Source organism: Mus musculus, chromosome 9, assembly GCF_000001635.26.
Source record: "Mus musculus strain C57BL/6J chromosome 9, GRCm38.p6 C57BL/6J".
NCBI classification, from domain to species: Eukaryota; Metazoa; Chordata; class Mammalia; order Rodentia; family Muridae; genus Mus; species Mus musculus.
Window position 1 is genome coordinate 71,735,946 of NC_000075.6, and position 26,577 is coordinate 71,762,522.

Below are 26,577 nucleotides of genomic sequence, written 5' to 3' on the forward strand. Positions count from 1 at the left end.
CAAGGTGACTACTATAGTTGGTGACAGCAGGGACATTCTCTGGTAAAACCTTCCAACCTGGAACTCTTGTGAGAAAGAATATTATCCAAACCCTAACCCAAAGCCACCTGGCCCAAGGCCACCCGGCCATGCTGCACTTTACTCTCAACAACTATCCAGGTCCTAGTCGGCCTGGCTACCCATGGAAACACCCCGTGGTTTGGAGCGCCTGCCCCTGAGCCCAGCCTCATCTTTGGCTCTGGGCTCTCCCGTGTTACATATGGCTAGGCCTTTATTAAATTACACCTAGCAGGGAACCACATTTCAATGCACACATGTGTTGATGTGTTCGGGTGAAGTGTACACAGGAAAAGGACCATTCAATCTCCTTTCAGAGCAAGAACATGTCTCCAGTGGCCTCCAATTTCCAAGCACCAAATCATCTCTGAGAGCCTGGGACGCAGGTTAGAACTTAGGGTCTGCTGTGTCCCTTCCTACCCTGGGCCCTGCAACTGTAATATGTAATAAAGCATCCTTATTGTGTACAGATGTCTAAGCAAGGAAGGCTCACTGGCATAAAGGCATCATCTGATCCGTCCACTTTGGTTCTTTCTATAGCTCATGATTAAAATATTGTAACGTGACATACAACCACACTGCAGCCAAGTAGCAACATCCAGAGGTCATGCTATGATTGTTCAGTACCACTAATAAGTTCTTCCTAAGAGTCTGCTACCATGCTTGCCAGCCTTGTGCAGTAGTTACGTGGAGTGGTGAGGCCCTTGCCCCACAAAGTTTACACTGTGTAGGGAAAGAATAAACATGGACCAGACCAGAAGGCCGCTCTAAGAAGAGAACTTGTAGCTGGAAGGAAATTGCCAGCCTTGCAGGGAATCTCTCAAACCAAGCAGAGAGAGCAGTATGGACTAATGTTTGCAGAGAAACACAGATACAAACATAGACATAGACAGACAGACCGACACACAGAGTTAAAGACTCTATAAAGCTGATTGACAGATTAAATTTACAGTTACTGAGAGTTGGAATGTTGCAGATTCAGATCCAAATTATCTTGGGCTATCTTTAGCTCCCTTAATAGTCATCCATGGTCCACCCATTTGACTGACCTAACAGCCTATAGCTGCCATGTGACTTCCGGTATGTGTTAATACACTACTCCCTTCCAAGTGTCATCAAACACAGCTCCTGAGGTCTGCAACAGGGCCTCCCCACTTTGCTGTAACCTACCTACCTGCTGCTCTCAATGTCCTTTAAAACCATCTTGATTTTTACATAATTATAAATACTACATGAAGGCATTACCACACCAGACTATGGTACTGAAGGCAGCCTGAATCCTTATTCCTAGGCCACCGTCACTCATATCTTGCTCCAGAATAAATTACCTTGTATTCCTTTGAGGAGAGAGCTGTGTTTTCATGTCAACAACAGGCTTAGAACTCTGAGCCAGGCAAGTCAGAGGCTCAATGAGAAGATTGAGCCAGATCCCAGATAGAGTCAACAGAGCCTCACAAGACTCCAGGGTTTGCCAAGATTGGAGAAAACACCAGCAAGGCATTACAGAAACCCAGGCCTGGAGCAAGCACAACTTGGAAGTAAGTTTTGATCCTCAGAACTGCACAGACTAGGCATGGTTGTTAGGTCTGAAAAACCAGGACTTGGGACACTTGGGAAGCACAGGCAGGAGGATCAGAGTTCAAGGTTATCCTTAGCTGCATACTGAGTCTGAGGCCAGCCCAGAGGACTGTCTCAAAAGCAAAAAGGAAAGCTGACCTATAAGACAGCAACCTTCCTTCCCCACACTCTCTCCCTCCACCCCATGACAAATGCCAAACACAACCTGGTGCTCAGGAGCAGAGAGCTGAGCAGGATCAATATTAACTGGAGGGTGCATTACTTTCCCTCTTCCTCCTGGTAGTTAAGTATTGTGCTGAATAGATGCCAACTTTCAAAGGCTATAGCAAGATCAGCTACTGGGTACGGTGAAGGTTTAACAAAGAACGACAGTGTCAGCCCAGGGAACTACCTCTGTGCCTTGGGAGTGCCAGGAAAGACATCAATAAGATAATCCAAATACACAAAACAAAGTCACTCCTGTCTCTCTCCTCTACAGAACCCACGGCCCACCCTCCACCTCCTCCCATCTCCTGGAGATGAATGACAATCTACAAAGAGAAAAGTGTTCAGAGGTGAACACACCGGAACCTCCCTGCAGATGAGCCAATTTCAAGCTCCCAGCTCCGAGGTTTGGACATCCAAACTTCCGCTTAGGGATGCTCTTCTCCATCCATGTCATGCTATCGCTCACACCAGTCTTGTAACCATAGCAACTGGAGTCTATCCTCCACCCTCTAAGCCCAGCCCTACATGGGGTCCCTTGTCTTCACCCTACATCATCACAACAATCAACCCAATGGAACTCTTCAGATTGCAATAGCAGCGAAATTAACTCTTAAATGCACTCACTATGAACCTTGATGTCTTTGCTCTGAACATTAACCCACTCAGGACTGCAGCATCCAAAACAATCCTCTGGACATTAACCCAGGTGGAACATTAACACGCACCTTACGCCAGGTGGCTGACGTGCGCAGAAACCTGAAGACAGAAGGCATTTGAATGCCTGTGTTATTATTCCCTTAGGGACGAATTTATACTTTTTTTTTTTGGTATGGAAACCAAAGTATCCTTTTTTGTCTCTGGCACGTCTCTCTGATGGTGGCCTCTTGACCTCAGCTATGACCTCAGCAGACACCATGCTATGAAGTCTTAGACTAATGTACCTCGTGCCCTAACTGTCCTGACAGAGGCAGGAAGCAGACATTCTTACCAAAACAGGTGTCAAGTTGTGAAATAGAACAGGCAAAGTTTAAAAAAACACAAACTCTGCAAAGACAGGAAAGGGGAAATAAAAACTGAAGAGGGAAAAGAAAAAACACACACACACACACACACACACACACACACAAAAACACAAATGGAGACAAAGAAAGGAAATCCCTGCTTGGCAGTTTGGGGTTTTAAAGAAGTTGGTGCTGGAGAGATTGCTCAGTGGTTAGAGCACTGGTTACTTTTGCAGAGGACCCAGGTTTGGTTTTCCAGCATCCACATGGTGGCTCACGACCATCTGTAACTTCAATTCCAGGAGATCTGACACCTTCTTCTGACTTCTGTGAGCTTTGGAAACATACATGCTATTCACACATGCATGTAGACAAAACTCATACACATGAAACAAAATAAATCAATCTTTTTTTTTTTTTTTAAGAATTTAAATGACTTGTAGCTGGGAAGGTGGCTCAGTCGCTAAAGGGTTTGCCTTGATACCTGGAGGATCTGAGTTTGATCCCAAGAACCCACAGACTACGAACTACAGTAAGATAAACAGGTGCAGGCATACCTTTGTAACTCCAGTGCTGGGGAAATAGAAACAAGATGCTCCCTCGCTGGCCAGCCTACCTAGCATACTGGGGAGTTCCAGGCCAATGAGAGACCCTGCCTCAAATACAAGGTGTCACCATCTGAGGAATGCCAGCTGAGGTCAACCTCTGGCCTCCACATACACAGGCATGCATGTGCTTATACATACAGATGAATGCACATACACATAAAAAACCTGAAACAATATCACAAAAAGGAGGGAGGGGTACAGTTTGCAAAGTTAACCCTAGATCTGTGAGACCAAAGAACTAATTGTGCCTGCTGGAATTGGCCTAGTCATTTCCCACAGAGGGGCATGTGGACAACTCTGGAATCATGGTACAGGAACACCAAGACTGAACAGTAAAACTAATGGATATTAGGTGGAAGCCACTTGTTTCTCACTGTTGGGAGGAGAGGGGACATATGCGCAAAGGGAGAAGGCCAGAACGACCCATAATGTGAACAGTTAGAGTTGTAGACACGAATAGGAACTCATTTTTTATCTGCTACACAGATGACTACATGTGGAAATATTTAATGTGTCTGCATATGAAGGGCAACACACAGACACACACATACAGACACACACATACACCTTCTTTGTTATTTTCATCTGACAGAGCCCATAAATAGGAGCCTCACCCCTACCCTCAGGTAGCGACCATGATCTCAGTTTCATTTATTTATTTATTTATTTATTTATTTATTTATTTATTGGTTTTAGAGCTTTATTGTAGAAAGGCAGGGAGAAAGGAGAGAAGGTAGAGAGGCTGGCCGTGGCCACGTGGAGAGAGGGGGGAAGGGAGAGAGAGAAGGAGGGCTAGAGAGTAAGAAAGGTGAGGGCTTAAAGAGCATGATCTCAGTTTCTAATGCCAATAAATCCCCCATAGAAGGGTCCACAGCTCATTGACAATGTGGCTAATTCCAAGTCTAGGGCAGGGAATTCACAAATGGGGTGTGGAGCATTACAGAGAGCCAGACATCACAGAAGTGCTTACAGTGATAGTGGTGATGGCCATCAGAAAGGGATTAAGTCCTTGGGGAGCCAACTCACGAAGCTCAATGGCTACAGCTAGAACAAAATTATCTAGGACTTATCTATCCAGGGTATAAATTTCCTTAAAATTTATTTTATATTAGAGTGTGTATGTGTGTAAAACTAAACTGAATGATGTTAGAGGTAGGGTTGTAGTTCAGAGTGTGTTTGCCTAGCATACATGAGTCACTGAGTTTGATACCCAGCACTGATGGCCCAGGTGTGGTAGCACACACTTATAAACCGAACCCTGGAGAGATGGAAGCAGGAGGATCAGAAGTTCAAGGTCATCTTTATCTATACATGGAGTTCAAGTCTGGGCTCCATGAGACCCTGTCTAAGTAAACACATAGGGTTGATAATGGAGCAACTGAGTGAAGGGTACATAGGGGAGCTTTCTATGCAATCTTCAGGATTTTCTTATAAATCCAAAAATAGCCTCAAACAAAACAAAGGCCAAGCAGCAGGGCACTCTTAATTCCTGACTCATCCTATGCCTTGGGTTTAACTGGGCAACCGGAAGAGGGTTACTGGTGGCCTTCCTTCAGCAGGTCACCTAGTCACATCTCTAAACATTGTTCCTGGATTACAGCTTAACCAGAAAGGATGAGGTAAATGACTTCCCTGGGCCCCATGAACATAGCATTACACAGAGCATGGCATCCTAGGGACTGAGCAAAGGCCCTGCCCCAGGAGTATGGTTCTGATCTATGGGGTGATAATTTACAAGTTTAGACAATTTCCCAGTATCCAAAGAATATAACTACACTGTGTCAAAACTGCCAACTGTGCCTCACAGACAGAAAGAACAAGAAGAGAGGGGGCCTACACAGAGATGCACCTTCCCCAAGAACAGAACTTCTAAGCAAAGTGCACAGTAGGGCAGGAACCAAACACATAAGCCAATGTTGCTCCCACATGGTTGTCCTTGCTCTTCCCCTGTCTGTCGCAGAGTCAGGGAGTCTGCATCTCCATGGAGATATGGTCATTGGATGGAAAATATAAGAACTGACTTGGTCACGGAGCCGAACCAAGTGAAACCAAACAGGAGTGAAAAGAAAGAGTGTATGCAGAGTGAGGAAACAGAAAGATAGAGACGAACTACATGGGGAAAATAGTCATTATGTTTGTGTGACCACAGGAAGTGCTGACAGGGGTGTAATTGGACTCAGTACAGGAGGTGACCATGTTTTAATACCTCTTAATAAACACTCTCTGTATCCTGGCCTCCCTGACCTAAATGTGGGGAGTCTCCTTCCCCGCTCGAAGGCCCCTTGCCAGCTCCTCTCTTGTGATGACTCCTCCTTAGTTACCTCAGATCACTGGGAGTGCCCCTGTCTCAGACAACTTTGATGGTCATATATTAAAATAAGACTAGCTACCATCATCAATTCCCCAGAGCACAGGCCACCTCCACCCCTGTAGGGACGTGAACGTGATGACTTCAAAGCCTCAAGCCACCTAGCTGTACACAAAGTCTGTTGCTCAACAATGCAGGTCCCCCAAATACCAGGGCCTGCTCAAGTTCTAGGGCATGTTTTCCAACATTGTTCCTCATAGCAACTATCAGTCTGCATTTCTGTCATTTTTAAAATTTCTACTTAATGTCTGTCTCCCTTACTAACCCAAAAAAAAAAAAAAAAAAAAAAAAAACCAAAAAAAAAAACAAAACAAAACAAAACAAAAAACAAAAAACACACATGGAACAGACACTACAGCTCTTGAACTCAATGAATGGAACACTCTCATCAATCTAAGACTGTCTCCTCCAAAAAAGAAAACAGGACACTGCAATTCTGAGTGAGCAGTGCAGAGTCTGGCTGCAGACCCACTTTACCCATAGGTGTCTGATGCCAAGCACACCAGTAATTATCACTAATTAATAATGACTACTAGTACAGTCGTAAACCATACCGACCATTCACCATGTGTCAAGGGTGATGCTGAACAGTATGTATGTGTCATGTTTTTCTATGATCCTACCAGTAGGTATCATATAATTTGCCACCATTTTGCAATGAAGCAACTAAGGCTCAGAGGGGTTCAATCACTTGCCTAAGGTCACCAAGTAGCTGTAACAAAGCCAAAGGTCACATGTACCTATCTGCCTCCAAAACTCAGTTGTACAACATGCAAAGGCATCTTAATTAAGGGCCTGGACTCTATCCGACATTCATGATGCTGCCCAATATTCTGATCCCAGGAGAACCCTTCTACAGCCAAAAAAAAATTTTAAATGCCCAAATGAGCTTCTGAAACTCATCTGTAGGGTAGGTTGTGGAAGGAGGTCCTTGCAGAGAATTATAAAAAGACTGGGGCGGGGGGCAGTGATGCTTGTGGTATACCTGCCAGGAAACCAGCCACTGGGCATATACCAAAGATGTGTACATGTCCAGCATTAAAAACAAGTTCCCAAGCCACCTGGATCCCATGTGGACATGGAAGTGTTTCTGGTGTATTTTAAATTTACATCAGATGGGAGGAGGAAGCTGTAGGCAAGGAGGCTCCTTGAAAGGAGAGCCAAGTATTAAAAGAATATTGGCCTCATTGAGAAGGATGGGAGAATACAAAGAATCACGTAAAACTTCAAGGACAAAACAAAAATTTTTCTGATGGTCACGAAGATGTGAAGAGTTGTGCTCCCAACCATGTTGGAGACAGAGGCATCTCCCACCTCTAAAAGCAACAGGATCTTAGGCAAGTCACCACTCACACCTTTTGTTCCATAAGTAGGGGAGTGTGGGAGCTGTGGCTATAGCTCAGTTGGTAGAGTATTTGCCTAGAGTATACAAAGTCCAGAGTTCAATCCCCAGATCCCCATAAATTGGATATCACAGTGCTCACCTATAATCTTAGCACACATGGGGTGAAGACAGGAGGATGTGAAGTTCACAAGTTCAAAGCCAGCCTGGGGATATATGAGAACTCCCACCTCAAAATAAAACTTTAGTTAACAACAACAAGGAAATAGTGGGTCCAGCCATTGGACATATACCAAAGATATAAAAGGTGTCTACACACTCAACAGTGAGAACAGACAATTTCCCTGGCCACCTTGCTCCTGATCCTGTGTAAACCTGGGAATATCTCAAATACTCAGCAGATGGAAGGGGGAGAAGGAATAGGCTCCTCTTGTATTCCAACAAATGAGCTGGGAAGTCCTCCATGCTTATATCCCAAGAAAGACCAAGCAAACTGAGAGCAGGAAGCATGGGGCCATTAAAGGATGGAATGAGGTCACGAACGAGGAAGCACTTTATCAGCTGTCACTCATGAGGGAAACAGGAGGCCTGTATTTCTGTAGTCATTGTAAATGACTTTACTCCATCCCCCTACCCCCTCTCCCTTTCTCTCCTTTCCTCTCCTCTTCTATCCTTCCCTCCCCTCCTTCCCTCTCTCTTCATCTATCTCTTAGACTTGGTAGACCAAACACAATGGCTCCAGAGCAGGGATTCCAAGCTCCCTTTGCAGGGCAAGGGACTGACCTGGTTTCCCATTTCAGAGGACCACCCAAGTATACAGCTGGATTTCTGAAACAGAACATCTAGTTTTCTGTGGACAATTATCCATAACCCTCTCCCTACAGGTCCATCCTGAGGAATGGAGGAAGTTGGAGGTTAAGGACAGGAACTGTGCCTTCAAACTGGCCTAGAGGTAGTTGGGAAAGCATCAGTACAAGATGAGGGAAGGAGCTTTTCCAATAATAGCTTAAAGTCACATAGCTATTCAGGGTACAACTGGACAGCCTTACCTTTCTCATCCCCTAGAAGCCACTTGAGCAAGTGCTTGGTCCCCTCCAGCATCTTCAAAAGCAGAAAGAAAATGGCTCCCTAACCTTGCGTCCATCATCACCAACCACCTCTTCTAGCTCCAACTCTCCTGCCTCTCTCCTCCTCTCATGAAGACCCAGGTGAATAGATTGGGTTGTTTTCTTAGCTCAATGTTGTTGGGTAACTACACCCCCTTTGCTTTACAAGGAATCATCACAGATCCCAGGATCAAGATGTGAGCATCTTTGAGGCGTCCTTGTCCTCACAGGAGGACAAGAAACCTTGTTTTCCTGGGTCTTTTTTTTTCTTTTTTTCCTATTTAAAATAGGGGAGCCAGACTTGGCAACAGAGGCCTGTGAAACCAGCACTTGGGAAGATGAGTCTGGGAGATCAACCTGAGCTACATAGGAACACCTTGTCTCGGAGAACAAACAAATAAAAAAGGCCATCGATACAAAATCACTGGAAATAACTGTGTAAGAGAGCTGTGACCTCTGTAAACACCAGGTCCAGATTGGCAGGACAGGAATATTAAGCACACAGTATTTTCTCCTTGAGTCAAGAATTCTCCCGACCCATGCCAGAGACATACTCAAGCATACTGCCTTAGAAACATGTCCAGAAAGACCCCAAGAGGCTCAGGCTCAAGGGCCTGGCTTAAGTAAAGACAATTTCAGAGATCCCAAGAGAGGGCACCGATGCAGAGAAGGGAATGAGACGGGGAGCAAATAAACTCCCATCAGCTACAAATGCCAGAGGGGCCATCATGTGAAAAGGAGATCACCCGTTCTGAGTGGTTCCTAAAGCAGGGACAATTCCATTCGAGGTTGCCTGACCTACACACCCCAGGATAGCTGTAAATGAGGCTCAACACAACATTCTAAACTTACTTAAAACATTATGAGGGCCAGAGAGATGGCTTAGCAGTTAAGAGCACTGGCTATTCTTTAGAGGACCCAGGTTCAATTCCCAGCACTCACATAGAAGTTCACAACCATCTGTAACTCCAATTTCAGAGGACCCAACACCCTCTTCTGGCCTCCATGAGCACTGAACATACATAGAGAAGAGAAGTCTCACAGAGAGAAGAAGAAGGAGAAGAAGGAGAAGGAGGAGGAGGAGGAGAAGGAGGAGGAGAAGGAGGAGGAGGAGGAGAAGAAGATGACGACGAAGACGACGACGACGACGACGACAATGATGACTTATGTAGTATATGGCAGAATGTCCCCACAGCTAACCTGCAAGTTCCGTGCCAATAGGTTGGGAGAACATATGGGAATATTTTTATATTCTGTATTATGAAGATTCACTTGCACTTCATATTATAGAAAGGAGTATGCATACACACATTATTATCAGCTTAATACCATGCACTTCTAATGGTTGGTTTGTTCTGGGTTAACCCTTTCCTGGAGCATATGCCCCTGCAAGATGACAAGACTGATACAAGCAGGAAATAACTTGACACAACAATCCGAGAGGTGCCTGAGCCCAGTCAGCCACAGCAGGAGTGAAGAGAACAAAGGATGACATAATGAAAGGAAGATATCACAGGTCTCAGAAAGGCAGCCAACTCTGGAATGACAGAGTGCCACTGCCCACCCCCTCCTCTATATAATCAGCTGGCTGGAGACAGTTTGAAGGCAGCCTTCGGGGATATCAAGCCACTGTCCTCTTAGATTGCAAGCCCTCTGAATGCAGCCCAGTTTTAAGATTCAACTCCCCCCATGCTGATTGGCTTCTGAAGAGGCAGGGAGCATGAAACTGAATTTACATATAACTTTACAGGTCTGAGAGACCTTGAGGCAACTAGCAGAGAGCCCAGAGTGCTCCACCCCCAGGCAGTGTGATGCCCAACTCTAGATCCCGGATGAAGTGAGCCCATCTTCCACAAGGAGAGACTCTGGCATTGGCTCTGTCGACAGCTGACTGATACTGAAATATTGCCAATGCCGTCATTTGATCTATTAGCACTTTACATTTTTTAATTTATACTGTGTGTGTGTGTGTGTGTGTGTGTGTGTGTGTGTGTGTGCGCGCCTGCAGAGGCCAGAAGACAGCATCAATCCCTCTCATCACACAAGCATATTTAACTGCATACATATATACATACATACATACATACATACATATAGACACATGCATATACCACACACACATCATTTTTATCGTTTTAGCAAAAGAAGAAAGAGGCTGAGTATATCATGCTTAATACTGATAGATGACAGTTCTAGGCCATTCCACAGTCCCACTTTTACCCAATCAGGCTCCCTCCTGAACACAGCCCTCAAACTGCAAGCAGAAAACCCTCCACTAAGCCACAGCACAGCGTATGAGAAGCAGCAAGTACTCTCTCAGAGTCCTGAACCCTCTGCATCAAACACTTTCTGGTGCTGATGGCTGGAGCCTCTAATCTCCAAGTAGGGAGGGGACATAATCACTAGCCAGGCCCCAGACTAAATGCCAAACACCACACAGGAAAAGCTCTCTGCGGGGAACTTTTAGTTCACTTGACTCCTTCCCAGTTGTTTGGGTTTTCACCCCAAACATGGTTTTTATTGGACCTATTTCTCCGAATTTTTCTCGTAACAAAAACAACTCCCTGGTTAGGCTCAATTTAGAACACACAGCCACACCCACACTTTATCTGAGTGACTTCCAGGGATCTAAAACCCTCATAGGCCGGGGCCAATTTTAACAATTTCTTCAAGCGTGTGTGTGTGTGTGTGTATCCTTAAGCTCACAATGTATGCATGCTGAGAGAGGTGCACACGTGTATGCCGCTGCATGTGCACTCGTGCATGTAGAGGCCAAAGGTCAACCTCAGGTATCATTCAAGAGCCATTTTAAGACAGCATCTCTCACTCAGCATGGGAGGCAGAGTTTGAGGTCAGCCTGGTCGACAGAGCGAGTTGTTCCAGGACAGCCAGGGCTACACCCCCTCGCCCCCCAGAAAAAAACATTTCTTACTGGCCTGGAGCTTATCAACTAGACTAGTTCCAGGGATCTAGCTATCTTGGCTCCCAAGCTCCTGTTACTGAACCTGGCTTCTTATCTGGGTTCTGAAGATCAAACCTAAGTAGTCTAAGCACTGAACCAGCTGAGCTCTCTCTCCAGCCCAACCCTTCTTCCTTTTTTAGATTTACTTTTGTCTTATGTGTATGGGGATTTTTGACAACACATATTATGTGCGCCCCGTGTGAATGTAGCGCTAGAAGAAACCAGAAGGGGGCATCAGATCCCACGGAACTGGAGTTACAGACAGTTGTTAGCTGCCATAAGGGTGCTGGAAACACAGGTCCTCTGAGAGAGAAACCAGAGCTCTTCACAGCTGAGCCATCCCTCCAGCCTGACCACAGACCACTGCCCACGTCTCAGCAACCTGAAAGCATCGAAGTTCTTCCTCCTCTTCTTTTTCCTCCCCCTCTTCTTTTCCCTCCTCCTCCTCCTCACACAGCAGCAGTGGCTGCTGCCATTGCCCTCCCTGTCTCTCGGTCCTCTCTCCTGCACACCAGCACCCTACTTCAGACCAGCATGTGCCCCACTTGGATTGCAGCAGCACATCTTGAGGTAACCTCAGGCCACAGACACCTCCTCCTCTAATCCACTCCCCTCATAACCAGTATGATCGTTTCAGACAAGCCCCACGCACTCACACTTCAGCTAAAAGCACTCGTTCCTTTCTTTGCTTTCCGGATAAAGTGTAAGCTTCCTAGCATGACAGAGAAAACCCAGCTCCTGACATTTCCACCCGTGTGCCTGCCTGCTCTGTGGTCTCCAGGCTCAAACTGCCCGCCTGACCTTACCCTGCTCAGGCCTGACTCTCCCCTTGACCAGATCCCAGGATTTCTGTTCACTGACACATTCACACACTAGAGTGGGCCTCATCCCCACGCGCCTTTGTCTATTGGCCTCGGCTGCAGGTCGTGCCCTAGCTTTGATCCCTATTGTGTCTGGTTCCTAATAAGCAGTGTGCAATGAATAAATCCAGGACCAGAGGAGGCTAAAGCCAACTTTGAGTGGGGTGTGGTGTCCTGTACCTTTAATCCCAGTGCTACAAAGGATGAGGCAGGAAAATGTCAAGTTCAAGGCCAGCCTTGTATAGAGATCCAGCCGGCTGTATAGTGAGAGTCCGTCTCAAAATAAAGAGATCAATAAAAGTAAACAACTTCGAGGGAGTCTAAGATGGTCTCTTACGAACTCCTCTGCTGCTTGAGGCAAGAGAGATGGGCAAGAGCACACTAAAACCCAGAGACCTCACTCTGGGAAGATGGCTCATGTTACACCATGTTCCAGAGTAATAGAAATAGACCCTGTGATCCCAGAGAGAACCACCAGACTGGGTACACTGCAGACCACAGAGCCTTGTCTATCAAAGAAAATAACTTCAGTTTATGACTGTGTGCATCTATCCTTTGGAGATTCAGGCCTCAAGGAAACCTAACTCTGTCTGCCTCCAGCAAATTAAACAACCGCAGCGGCTCACTCTCCAAGGCTGAGGAGAGGGTGTCAGCTCAGGATGCTTTCTTCCTCAAGAGTCTACTTCTGCAAGACCTGAGTAGGGCATGAACATGGAGCCCTTGGCTTCTACCCCAACCCCATCTTGATCTCCTCTGAAGGCACCAAATAGAAGAATGTCCTAAAATCCTTTCCAACTAGAAGAGAACTGTCTGAATCAGCAAAATTAAATTAAACATAAAATTTAAATATTAAGATGGAATATCTTGATTTGGGCAGCAATAAGACTAGTTATTCTTTTTTAAAGTTTTACTACATTTATGGACATAGAGGAGGGGAATAGACATGCCGTGGAGTGAGCATGGGACGTCAGAGAACAACTCCTGAAAACCAGTTCTCTCCTTCTACCATATAGGTTTCAAGGTTATCAGGCATGGCAGCAAGTGCCTTTATCCCCATGAGCCATCAATTGCTATTCTAACAAACTTTCTGGTGGAGAAAAAAAAAATCATAATCCACAATAGAACTGTGTTTCAAAATTTCTGTTAAACATGTTTGGGATGGTAAGAATATGAGCAATTGGGAAAGGCAAAGCAGATGGTGGGAGTGGGTTTCTGCTTAATGTATTCGCTAAACACAAACAAAGAAAAAGCCATCCAGCTGGGCAGTGGTAGCACAGGTCATATGCCTTTAAGCCTAGCACTTGAGAGGCAGAGACAGGTGAATTTCTGAGTTCGAGGCCAGCCTGGTCTACAGAGTGAGTTCCAGGACAGCCAGGGCTATACAGAGAAACCCTGTCTCGAAAAAAAAAAAAGAAAAGTAAAGAAACAGACATCAGTTGCCATAACCTCTATCAAGTCAGGCAAGATGTCCAGTGTCTTGGCTCCTCAGGTACACAGCCAGCCATTCAGGAAACCCACCTCCAAGCATCAGAAGACCCAGCCACTGGCCAGTGCATTGCCACCAGAAAGCAAGAAGCCTTCTCTACACCCTGTACAGGGCCCAGAAACAAGTAAAACACAAAAAAGTTAGAAATCATATATCGGCTAGCCCAGAGAATAACTAGGCTATTATGTTGTAAGCAATGACATTTTGATAAAGTTTTATACTGTATGTAAAGTCAAACAAGTAACCGAGGACACGCCGTCCATCTGTCGTCATGGTTTAGAACTGAGTGAGCAAGCATCTCTGTGGCTATCTGATGACTGCACTGCAGCTTGTGCTTGCCGGTTTTTAAGCACAGTTAAAACCCTGAGGATCGGGCAGGCGTCTGGTTCCTGGAGATATCCCGGATTTTTAGTTCCCACCTTGTTCCCCCTTCCCCGCTACATACACTGTCCCCTAACACCCATTACCAAGATACACCACCTGGTAATGACTGCAAAATGAACTCCACGGCAAGTCCTGCCTGCTCCTCTGGGCTTCTCACCAGCATCCTTCTTAGAACCCTCAATAGGCTCTTAGCTGCCAGCTGAATGAACCCTTGAGAGGATTTGCAAAGTCCAAGCCCCGCCCACCCATCCACACCACCCCTAAGAATACTTCCTCCCTCCCCCTCAATTCAGCTTCTTCAGCTCTCTTGCAGTTCCCTGAACACCAGCAATTCTCCTGCCCTTTGATAAATATCTAAGAGTCTTTCAAGCCCTGCCCTCCTGCTCTTGGCCCTTTTTCCTCACAACACCCAAGCAGTCAGGCCAGCTGCAACTCTTGCTGCTTACTGCTGCTTTTCAGAGAAACTCTCCTAACTGCTCCTAGGAAAGGCCTTTCTGATAAAGGAGGCCCCATCCTCCAGACCACCTTATTCGACCACATTGTTCTTTTTGGCTCTTATCACCTGCTGATAAGCCTTTATCTGCCGGTGTGTTTATTGTATCTCCTCTACTACCATTCAAGCCTCCTTATGAGGCCTTTGATTAGCCACATCTTTAGGATCTGACACACAGGGGGCAGTGAGGAAATGCCTTGTATGCATGTGCACATGAATAAATGAGTCAACCAATCAATAGCATCTGTATTCAACATGGTATCCTGTGCAGCAGTGGTGGTGTGTGCCTTCAATCCCAGCACTCAGGAGGGAGAGTCAGGTAAATCTCTGAGTTGGAGGCTAGCTTGGTCTATGGAGTGAGTTCCAGAACAGCAAGGGCCACAGAGAGAAACCCTGTCTCGAAAGAAAGAAAGAAAGAAAGAAAGAAAGAAAGAAAGAAAGAAAGAAAGAGAGAGAGAGAGAGAGAGAGAGAGAGAGAGAGAGAAAGAGAGAAAGAGAGAAAGAGAGAGGGGGGGAGGGAGGGAGGGAGGGAGGGAGGGAGGAAGGAAGGAAGGAAGGAAGGAAGGAAGGAAGGAAGAAAGGAAGAAAGAAAGAAAGAAAGAAAGAAAGGAAGGAAGGAAGGAAGAAAGAAAGAAAGAAAGAAAGAAAGAAAGAAAGAAAGAAAGAAAGAAAGAAAGAAAGAAAGAAAGAAAGAAAATCTCCCAAAGATCTCTTCAGAAGGTCCAGCTTAACCATGTCCCACCTCTGGGGCTCGAGGCTCATTGTAGGAAAGAACTGCAGGTTACACAGGACAAAAGTAAGGAAATCACAGGGACAGGGCAGGCAGGTCAGAGCAGGAAGCCCTTTCCTGAGGGCCAGTACAGATAAGGCCAGCCCTCACAATGACCCACAGTCAGCATGAGACATCATTATGGCGGCCAGAGAAGAGAAAGAAAAGGCCTCCACAAGAAGAAGAAGAGGAGTATGGAGTCCCAATTTACAGTAGGACGGGTGACATGGAATAAGGCCATGATGTTGATATCAGAAAACATACACAGTGCCCAACAGCTGACACAGCACCAGTATAAATGTGACAAAGAGGACATCTGCTGAGTGGGTGAGTAGTAGAGCCCTGTGTGCCGTTCCCAGCTCCATTACACACTCGTGTGTGTGTGTGTGTGTGTGTGTGTGTCTGTGTGTGTCTGTGTGTGTCTGTGTGTGTCTGTGTGTATCTGTGTGTGTGTGTAGGGAGATGCGGTAGGTAAGAGAGGGTGGGAGTGAAGTAAACAGAAGTAAACAGTTCTTCTACATAAATGTACTGCATGAAAGTGTCAATGAACAAAAAGGGTTTTAACGATGTATTTCTTTTATGAGTAGGGTGTTTTTGCCTGCCTGCCTGCCTGCCTGCCTGCCTGTCTATCACAGAGATCAAAAGAGGGTATTGAATCCCCTGGAACTAGAGTTACAGATGATTGTGAGCTGCCACGGGGGCTGGGAATTGAACCTGGTCCTCTGGAAGAGCAGCCAGTGCTCCTACCCACTGAGCCATCTCGCCAGCCCTTTGGTGTTTTGCTTTGCATTGAGGGATTGGAGGGATTGCTCCAGCGTTTAAAGGGCTTGCTGCTCTCACAGTGGACTGGAGTTTGGTTCCCAGCACCCACATCTCACTGAGTCAGGCAGCTTACAACCTCCTCTAGCTCCAAGTCCAGGGTCTCTAACATCTTCTGGCCTCTTGTGGGCACCCACGCTCATGTGTGCATACGTGCATACACATACACACACATACATCACACACACTGAAGAATGAAATCATTCTTTAAATGAAAAGAGATAATTATTTTTAAAAGGCACGTTCAAGATTGTTCTGGTATAGAAAGTGAGACCCTATCTCAAAAAAACAAAACAAAGCATGTCCTTATTATGACATCATCTGCAGTGTGGTTTTGATCCCACTGTAGGCTTTCCATAGGGAAGAGATGCCTTTAAAGGGAGATCCAGCCAGCCCTGTTTTGGGAGGAGGAAAATGCCACCCATGAAATGCCACCCACCCCCGACTATGCCAACAGCCTCAGGAATATTCACAGCAACTTAATTTCATTAATCCTCTTGTCCTGCTCCAGGACCTTTGGGTTCTGTGTGCTCCAATCTTTTCTTTCTACTTCCCTTCCTCCAAATGGACCTGATTGCTGAGGTCTAAGTAGAAGTAGAAGGACTTTACTCACGTTCGGCTAATGTCTACTCAAAACCAGGCTCCTATCTCTGAGGCTTGACGGAGTCATTCTGTGACATCCTTATTGGGAGAAAATGTGAAAAAAAAAATCTTTCTGTCTTTGCTTTCCTGATGCTCTTGAAAGTTGAAGAGACCAGAGAAAAGGCCAGTCTCAGCCTTTCAGACCAACAGCCTAAGGCTCTGAGAAACTACAGTCAAAGGCTTCACAACACTGAACAAAAACTGCTACAGAAAGCATTTGTATATAAAAATGTGCCCTTTTGCAATGAACATTTGCTATAAGGGCCCATATTTCTCAGTAAGCTCATTCAGGGTGCTGTTCTCCCAACTTTTCATAGAATTGTGGTTTCAGAAAATCCATAACAGGTTCACTGATTTATTAGAACTGCATTCTTCATGGGAATGTCTTACATGCTACGAACAAACGAATGAAAGAAAGAAAGAAGAAAAAAAAAAACCTTGCCATCCATAAATCTGTGAAGATGGCACAGTTCTACCAGAGGGCAGAAAGGAGAAGTGCTTAGCTCCAGTGTTTCCAAAGACACAGGACTGGGCTTCTCCAGAGTTAGCAGGGAAAACAGAGGGAAAGCTAAGCCATTTTCCTGGAAATACCACTGGGCTTCCAAGTCCCTGGACTTCTGAGCCCAGTTAATGAGAACAAGAGCCCAGGCGGCCTTGAGAAAGGGCCATGGGCAGAGGCGGTTCTAACAGCCTAAATCAACACCTCAAATTGCAGGGGAAGCCACAGCTGCCCACAGAACACTGGCCCAGGGCACTCCCTAGACAGCAATAACACAGAGGTGTCTCTGGGAACAAGGAGTGTGGGAGGTTTCTTCCTGGATGGGCTAAGGGGAGGTTCCTGGTTTCCCTGGCAGTACATGTGTCTTCTGAAGAGAGAGGCCACCCTCCACCCCCACTTCAGGGGCGCCAACACAGGCTAGAGAGTAGCTGCCCCTCTAGCCTTGGAGAATGGTACCCCAGCCATCCTCTCATCTCAGGATGTTTTGGTCCCCCACAGCATCACCTCTGTCTATTTAAGTTGAGTATTTGCCAGTTTGCCTCCAGCCAGCCAGATGTTGCCTTTCAAGGGTTTTGTATTTCTCTAATGGCTTCCAGAAGCAAATGCTCCAGCCACTGAGGTTTGGACATAGAATTCACCATGAAAGCACTACGGCTCGGCTCTGTCTCTGCCAGGACTCTCAGGGCTGTGCACAATGGAACAGGCCTTTCAGATCTTCAAAGTCAATGGGACCTGTTTTGAAATAAACACCCTAACATCCGCAGAGTCCCCCTCTCTTCCTCACCACCCCAGGTTTTGATTGTGGATTTGGAAATTCTTTTAAAACTTCTATTTCATCAAAAGAAGCTTTACACAGTTGCGAGAAAGTGTTTTAAACATACTGTGATGCTTGCAAAAACAGTATCATTTTCTTAGCACCAGAGTCTTGGCCTAAATGTTTGCAGGAAACCAGCCCTATGGACGGGAGGTCCAGCCCACTGAGAAAGCACAGCATGAGTCAGGCACAGACTGGTCCAGCCAAGACCACCATGATGGTTGCCCCTGGGAGACAGACCCCCTCCTGTCTATAGCTAGCAATCAAAGCTCCTTAACGGTCACTTTCTAAACACTCCCCTGACACCCTGTCCCTGGAAGACACTGTGGAAAGTCCAGCTCTGTGATCTGAGGCTTCAAGCTGACATCATTGGAAACACCTCCTCCCCTCTTCAGAAAAGCTGGAAAAGTACCTACCTCTCCCGTTTTCCCTTTGAAATGAAGCATGCATGGATGCATGTGTCCATGCCTACGCCCAGACTACTGGGTGCTTGTAACTTACTACCTTCTCCCAATATTTGACTCTGTATCTTAAAGTCCTGTTCAGGGGTGGAGAAAACATGTTCCTGTTGGGCAGGAAAATAGGACACCCTCCTCCCCAAGAGCAACCTACTCTAAGACTGAAGGGCAGAGACCATGGCTGAAGCCCTTAAACTCTACCAGCACCATGGGGTTAAGTTAACCCCTCAAACGCTTGCAAGCACTTCCCAGAGGAACCCCTGGGAGAAAACAGCGAACACTAGGAAGTCAACAAGGGGAGAGGCAGTGAGTTTTTATCAACAGAACTCTGCTCTCTGCTCTTAAGACAGATCCAAGAGGCTACTGGCAACAAGACACCAAATAAAGCCAACATTGTAGCACTTTCTTTCTTTAGGAAGCCGGGTAGACACCACTATGCAGACCAGGCTGGCCTGGAGTTCAGATCCACCTGCCTCTGCCTCCCCCAGGAGTACAGTCAAGGTGTACGTCATCTGCCTATTTCTTTTTTTTGGGGGGGGGGTGTTGGTTTTTTTTCCCCCGAGACAGGGTTTCTCTGTGTAGCCCTGGTTGCCTGGAACTCACTCTGTAGACCAGGCTGGCCCCAAACACAGAAATATGCCTGCCTCCCAAGTGCTGAGATTAAAGGAGTAAGCCACCACTGCCTGGTGGCAAAGCTTGATTTTTTAAATAGGAAAAAAAGTTTGACTTTTCAAAACACAGGTGACTTAGATTTTAGTCAATAATGCCACAATACCACCCTTTATATAACTATGAATAGAAATTTAAATTCTTTGTTTTTATTACATATTTATTTACTTGCCGGTGTGTGTGTGTGTGTGTGTGTGTGTGTGTGTGTGTGTGTGTGTACACTCAGGAGCACCATGGCACATATGTAGATATCAATGGACAACTTGCAAGAGTGATTTCTCTCTTTCTACCACATGGGTCCCAGAAGTCTGGCTATGGTCACCAGACTTAGTGGCAAATGCCCTTACCTGCTAGTGCTTAAGATCATATTTAATGTTGAACAACAAAAGCTCAGGTTTAACACCTCTGAAGGGAACAGAGGCAACTGTCAGAAGCAGGAGGCTTGTTCTTCTGTTCTCCATCCCAGGTGCTGGGGGGCTAGAGGAGAGGGGTTAGGGGTGCATGCCTCCACAACTGGTCAAGCAGCCTGCAGGTCCAGTCTGAGCAAACAATTCCCACCCCATCAAGAGACTGTTTCCCAGCACACTAAGTTATTAGGCCTCAAACAAGACTGGTCTTCAAACATGCTGTCTGCTTAGTGGCTGCTGAGCTGAGCCACCTTGACAGGCTCTGTCTGGTTTACTCTGGGGGTGTGAGCACCCACCCCTCACCCTGGGGCGGGGGCACATAGTCAGCCAGTCAGACCTCCTGTCCCTTTTCCCTCTGCTTCCAAAGAGCCTCAGAAAACGTACTAGAAGGACAATCCCTGGCATCACCAGGTCTTTATTCCTGAAATTTCCATTCACTGCTTTCCAATGTAATTATATGTGGATTGAAAATATTCCTTTTGTTCCTAAACAAAATAATACTAACTTAGAATGGAAGGAAAAAACAAAAAACCAAAGGAAAATCCACGCATGTGCATAAATAAGTGCTGAGGAATATTACCATAGGTAACTGAAGACAGTTTAACTTTCATCTTACATTTCTTCTTTATATTTTCAAAATATTTCTGTGCAATAAGCATCCTCTCTCCCCTCCCCCCCCTCTGTCTGTGAGACAGGGTTTCTCTGTGTAGCCCTTGCTGTCCTGTGTAAACCAGGCTGTCCTTGAACTCAGAAATCCAACTGCCTCTGCCTCTGCTGGGATTAAACGCTTGCACCACCATGCCTGGGTGCATCTATTGTTCCTTGTTCAAGTGTTTGCCTAGTACACACTGGGTTCAATCTCCATAGACTAATTTCACAGACATAATATTAAACAAAAAGAAAACAAGGGATGCCAAGACGGCTCAATGGGTAAAGGGGCTTGCCACTAAGCCTGATAACCTGAGTTCACGACCCACATGATTGAAAGAGAACCAACTCTTGCAAGTGGCCCTCTGACCTCTACACCCATGCTACCACATACCTGTAATGTAAATAAATAAATGTAAAAGTCTTCAATATAAAGTCAGACACAGAATGGTACATGCTCTGTGACTCGATCGGTTTGTTTGTTTGTTTGTTTCATGAAGTTCAAGTAGTGACAACTTACAAATGGTAAGAAACAGTGGCTACTGCTGAAGGATGATAAACCAGGACAAAGCGTGAGAAAACCTGCACAAGATTCTGTACGCTTACAACTTGTATGTGCTACTTAAAATATAAAATCTGGGTTCGAGCCGTAACTGTCACTGCTTAAGGGCTGCGTGGCCTTGAATCAATCCCTTCAGCATCTCTAACTTAAAGTGCGGTTGAACACAGCCTTGAGCGCATCACCTGCTTCCTGGAAACAAGATGAGAAGTAAGTTCAGCGGTGCTTATGGAGTAGGACTTGAAGCAGTGCCCTGTACTGGGTAGAGCTCAGGACTTAACTGAGCAGCTGCAGCAAACACTGATGGATTAGCTGGTGTCAAGCTCTAAGCTCTGAACCTTTAATTTTGTTGCAACCTCATCTCTCTAGTTCCTGTTCTTATCCCGGTCACCCAGGCCAGAAGCCAAGTGGGTGGCCCAGGGAAGCAGAAGCATAAGGTCCCAACTTCATCTCAAGAAGGACTAGTCACACTGCGGATGCTGCCTCTGAGGTCACAGCAAAAGGGAACTGGCCAGCGTCACCCCATCAGGATTAATCACCCACGAAAGAGAAAAAAAAAAAAAAAAGACTGGAGGCTCTAAAAGCAGTAGCTGATTTTTGCAGGAGAAAGAATATTTTATTCTGGTGGAATAATTCATTTGGAATGGAGGAATCGCCTGGGACCTGAACCAGTTCATCTTTCTTCCCCAAGGAAGAGGAGACAGCCAGCCCTCTGTCAGAAGCGCTTCTTGTTGACTGGCCAAATTTGCTATCCTTTCATGAATCCCAGATTTACACTCAATTTTCAAAGCATATGCCTGTGAGTGAAATAACTTTAGATGCTGGCCGTGCAGTAAAGGATTCGGATTAGCTCAGATACTTGAAACGCCATAAACATGTCCTTCATGTCGTGAGGTCAGCCTGACCTTGCACCAAGATCGTGACTCACTCTGACCAGCCTTTGCTTTAACCACGGTACATGTGCTGTGGTTCAAATCCAGCCCCACCCCTTAGCAGTTGTATCACCTTAGCAAAGTCCTTCATCTCTCTGTGCCTCGGTTTCCTTAATAAGATGGTCTAACAATGAGGTCATTACAAGAAGAAGAAAAAATTAGTACCTGTCAAGTAATGGAGGTAATGACCCTGTCATTTAAAATTATATAATCCAATCACAAACTTTGCAGATATAGTATAGAATGTCTGAAAGCCAGGAGGTGTTTACTAAAATTAAGTCAAAAGAGCACTAGCATCATGTTATATGTACATGTACATGCATAGGTACGCGCGCGCGCACACACACACACACACACACACACACACAGAGGAAATTTAAATTTAAATTACGTCAACTTTAGAACTTTTTAATCTGTCGATGAGCTCAGATTCTCTGCATCTCAATTTAATGGCCCCAAAAAGATGGAAAACAATACTTAAATTTCAAATATATCTAATATTCATTTGAGTATATATATTTGAATGTATACATATATATGTAGATGGAGAGAGAGCAAGAGAGAAAGAGAGAGAGAGAAGTGAAATAATTGGGTTTGACTGTGGCTTCCTTTCAGCCTGCAGCAGAGAAGGCTCACTAAGATTATACATTTTCCTTCCTTTGTAAATGTTGAAAGCTTTTCATTTTGTTCCAAAGGAAATGGCTATAGCAAAGTTCAATGACATCAGACACCATCATTGTCTGGGCAGTGCGTGCGAGTATCCGGTGGCCCTTACAGAAGGGCTTAATGCTAAAACCCAGACTCACAGAAGCTAAAGGCAACTTCATGGGACTTCCCTTACAAATTATCCATTCTGATTTACCAGCTCCAACTCAGACAGTCAGCTCTGGAGCAAGGGAGTGGTTTGCAGCACAACACAATGGTCTACTACCCCATGATCCACCCTCCCAGAAAAAGCCTTCCAATGCTCACATGCCTCTGTGTTCCCATGTGGGAGGGATGCATGCTCAGAAGGCTGCTGTGTGCAACTCTTTCTTCACACCAACAGGCACACTCACACTTTTCTACAGACACTGACCAATGACACTGAAGATTCCATCTCACTGACTGTTACCAGTGGTTCTGTTCTTATTACCAAAGTAATCCAATCAACATAGCGTTCTCTGCTATACTGTCCAGGGTATCAGAGGGCAAAGGCAGGCAGATCTCTGTGAATCAGAGGACAGCCTTACAGAATGAGTTCAAGGCCAGCCAAGGCTACATAAATGAGACCACATCTTAAAAGAGAAAAAGACACACAGACTCCTAGAAACCACATACTATATAAACGTCACACTGGATGCCACCGCCAAGGAGATTTTCCTAGACCCTTTTTTGTAAGACCCTTTCCAGCTTTATTCTGCACGCTTTGGCATCCCAGGTGTCAGCGTGTGACAGATGAATAGAGTTCCACACTCAGACTGACTCCCAGAAATGAACTGGTCTGAGAGCTCACAGCAAATGCAGAAATGACAGCTGCGTTTTATTTGCAAGATAAATTTTCAGCAGGCCCTTCTTCCTTGCTGAGCTGAGCTGGTCGGCTGGGGGCTGTGCACTTCATAAAATTTGCTTTGGGTCTTGACCTAAACGTCCATTCATTCTTCAAATGTATCTCACTCTGTGCCAGGCACTAGGGGAGGGTTTGTTTTGTTTTGTTTTGTTTTGTTTAAGAAATAAAAAGAAAAGAAAAGGAAAGAAAGAAAAGAAGAGAAAAAAAGAAAAAAGAAAAAAGACCTTACTCATTTCCCCTCCCCTTTACATCACTGTGGCACAGCTAAAGGGGGCTCCTGTCCACCAATAGCTACGTTTCAGACAGTCCTAGCCAGGGTCTTCCTTGCCTCTCCTGAGCTCCTCTCCTCACCCCACTAATCCCCAACCCGGTTGCTCAGGTACAGCAGATACATGCCATGGAACTACTTAAAACTGTAGCTAAATTCCCCCAAGTAATACTCAAGTGTTAAATTAAAAAAAAGCATTTTAAAAGAAAAAAAATGCCCATAGTCTAACTCCATCATCTGCGTACTACTGTGTTTCATCAGTAAAGAAGACATTTTCTCCCCAACGTTCTCTACAGGACAAAACCGGCCTGTTCCCTCCCATTCCTTCCCAGTGTCCCTCTCTACTCAGGAAGCTGGGAGACCCACACAGTGAACATCTCGGCCGTGAAACCTTTTCATAAGGCCCTGGGAAACCAAATGAGCTCTGGAATACGAAGCTCCTCCAGGCTCCCTCTCCGGATGCCTGTAAGCAACTTGCACACATAGCTCAGAACATGGCCCTGGGCAGAGTAGAGCCAGCTCTCACTGGCTGGAGCCCCAGCCTGACCCAGTGGCTCACTGGGGTTCTCTGTCCCTCCTGTTCTGGCCCAGTACTGGAAAGGTCTCCAGAACAACATTAGCAAAATCACTCTGTATTCGAGGACCTGGCTCCTCCCTGGCACCTCCTCCACAGTAAATCCTCAAGTGTTTGCTGAAAGCGAAGCAGTCAGTGGCCTTCGGCACCTTGCTCACCTCTCCTGAGCCAAAACAAAAACCAGAGCCTCTCTAGCTCTCAGCCCCGGGCAACTTCCAGGCGGGCAGGTGGGGCCCCTAAGCCCTGAAGCCCAGAGCTGACCTGCTCTCCTGAGTGTTTTTTAAAAACTTTTTTCTGTTGAAGTCTTCACCCTGGGAACATGCCAGGGAGTGGCTGAGAGAAAAGGCCACCGAGGGCTTCTAAATGAGGAGCTGTGGCGTGAATGTTCCTTAGCCTGTGCCTTTGATAATATCCTTTGCTGAGAGAAAAGGTGGCTACTCTTGCTAGATGGAAGAGTCCAGCTCCATACTGTCTCTCTAGACAGCTAGTTTTACATCTCTATGCTGCTTCAGGCTTCTCTAACATACTCTCCTAGCAAAGCCTCCTGATAGGGGGTTGGGGGGGGGGGAGAATGCAGAGCCAAGAATGCCTTCTATCGCCCCCTCCCCTCTCACAGGACGGACACTCGCGCACACACACCCCCGCATACACACATACACACACACCTCCCCAGATCCCTACCTCCCAGCCTCAGGTCTGGGTCAATGACAGATCTGGCAGAGCCTCTGCCTGAAGTCTAAAGCAAAGGATATTATCAAAGGCACAGGCTAAGGAACATTCACGCTACAGCTCCTCATTTAGAAGCCCTCGGTGGCCTGCAATGTAAACATGTCCCAAGAACGCGTTAAAATGAAGGGAGGATTTTATTAAATAGCTTAATTGAGGGCCACGTCTCCTGGTGAAAAGCTTTTAAAGCAAGGGATAAAGGGGGCCTGGTGGGCGTCTTCCAGACACTTGTTTTGAAAACCTGCCATGCTGTCATGGGAAATTAAGCACAACGGGGGGAGGGGGGTGAAGGGGTCCCCATGTGTGTTCCTGCAGTGTGAGCTCCCGCAGAAATAAAATGCCCAAGAAAATCTATTCCTGAGCCCGCCCAGGAGCCTAGCAAGAGAGCTTGTCAAGGGTCAGTGGGAGCAAGGGATGGAAAAAGCAGGGAAATTAGGGCTGAAGCCAAAAAGGATCTGGATCGATGATGAGAGATCACTTTAAAACTTGCAGGGGGCACGACTCAGGATGACAGTATGCCTGATGGGCCAGGCTAAGGACTCACAAAAGACACCTTAGCCCCAGCACTTGGATGCAAAGGCAGGTTTCAGCCACATATTGAACCAGCCAGGGCTACATAGCAAAACCTTGTCCACCCCCAACGCCCCCTACCCCCCACCACCACCACCAAAAAAAAGATATTGATGCGGTAGAAAGCTGGTAACTGATGGTCAGGTAGAAAAGGGCTTTGAAGCCCCAGACGTGGAGAGCCACATACAGCGGGAAAGATGTTTGTGAAATGTGCAAAATAAGCCTCTATAGAGGCAGAAAGAAGACCCTCCGGTGCTGGCCCAATGGCAGGGAAAATGTAGAGATATAGGGTTTCTGTTTGGGGACATAGATAGTTTTAGAATCAAATGGTAAAGATGGTTTACCCAACGAGATAAATGTACTCCTCTATCCTACTGAAATGTAATTTCACACTGTGTATTTTACCAAACAAACAAACCACAAAAAAAAAAAAAAAAAAAATTCTAATAAAACACCTCCCAGGGACAGGAGAGACGGCTCAGTGGTTCCAAGAACTGGCTGCTCCCAGGGTCAGTTCCCAGAACCCACAGAGCCTGTCACAATTATCTGTAACTCCAGTTCCGGGAAATCATTCTCCCCCTTCTGGCCACTACAGGTACTACACACATGTGGTACACAGGCACGCATTCTGACAAACACTCGTGCATATAAAATAATTTTTTTTTAAAGATATGATGAGAGGCTTCAAAACCAGAAGTAATCCCTCTTGAGTACCAATATACATACCACAGACTGAAATAAAATGGAGATAGCTCTACTAACAACTAAGATACTGAGCCAAGCTTCCAAGTTCACTCTGGACTTCCCCACAGCGACTTAACCCTCCTTCCAAGCTTCAGGCAGAAGTTATCATTTTCACAAATGAGTTAACTGAGGCACAAGAGGTCATACAACAAACATGGTGACAGCCACCGCTCAAACTGATATAGTAGCCAAGCGACTTACCCCTCTCTCTCCACTCCCACGCCCGGGACTGTGTTGCCTCCAGATGTACCGTCTGCGCATGTCAACCCAAGAACTGTTCGCCCAGCAGATTCACCACCCAGTGTGAGACCCAGATGCTCTGTAACTGTTGCCCTTATTGCCTGCGTTGCCCTTGTATGTGCTTATGCTTGAAATCCAGTTACTGAAAACACCCACAGAAGGGGGTGCCTGTTGGCTGGGTGTCCAGCTTGTAGTAGAGTGTTTGTGTAGCATGCACAAGGCTCCGAGTTTGATCCCA

The 26,577-nt window shown here is 46.1% G+C and overlaps 1 protein-coding gene across 3 annotated transcripts in view; it reads right to left on the reverse strand.

Annotated features, from left to right (window-relative positions):
- Cgnl1 (cingulin-like 1) overlaps positions 1-26,577 on the reverse strand; it is a 182,794-nt gene that overhangs the window by 109,439 nt on the left and 46,778 nt on the right. The gene's annotated exons all lie outside the window — the stretch shown is intronic.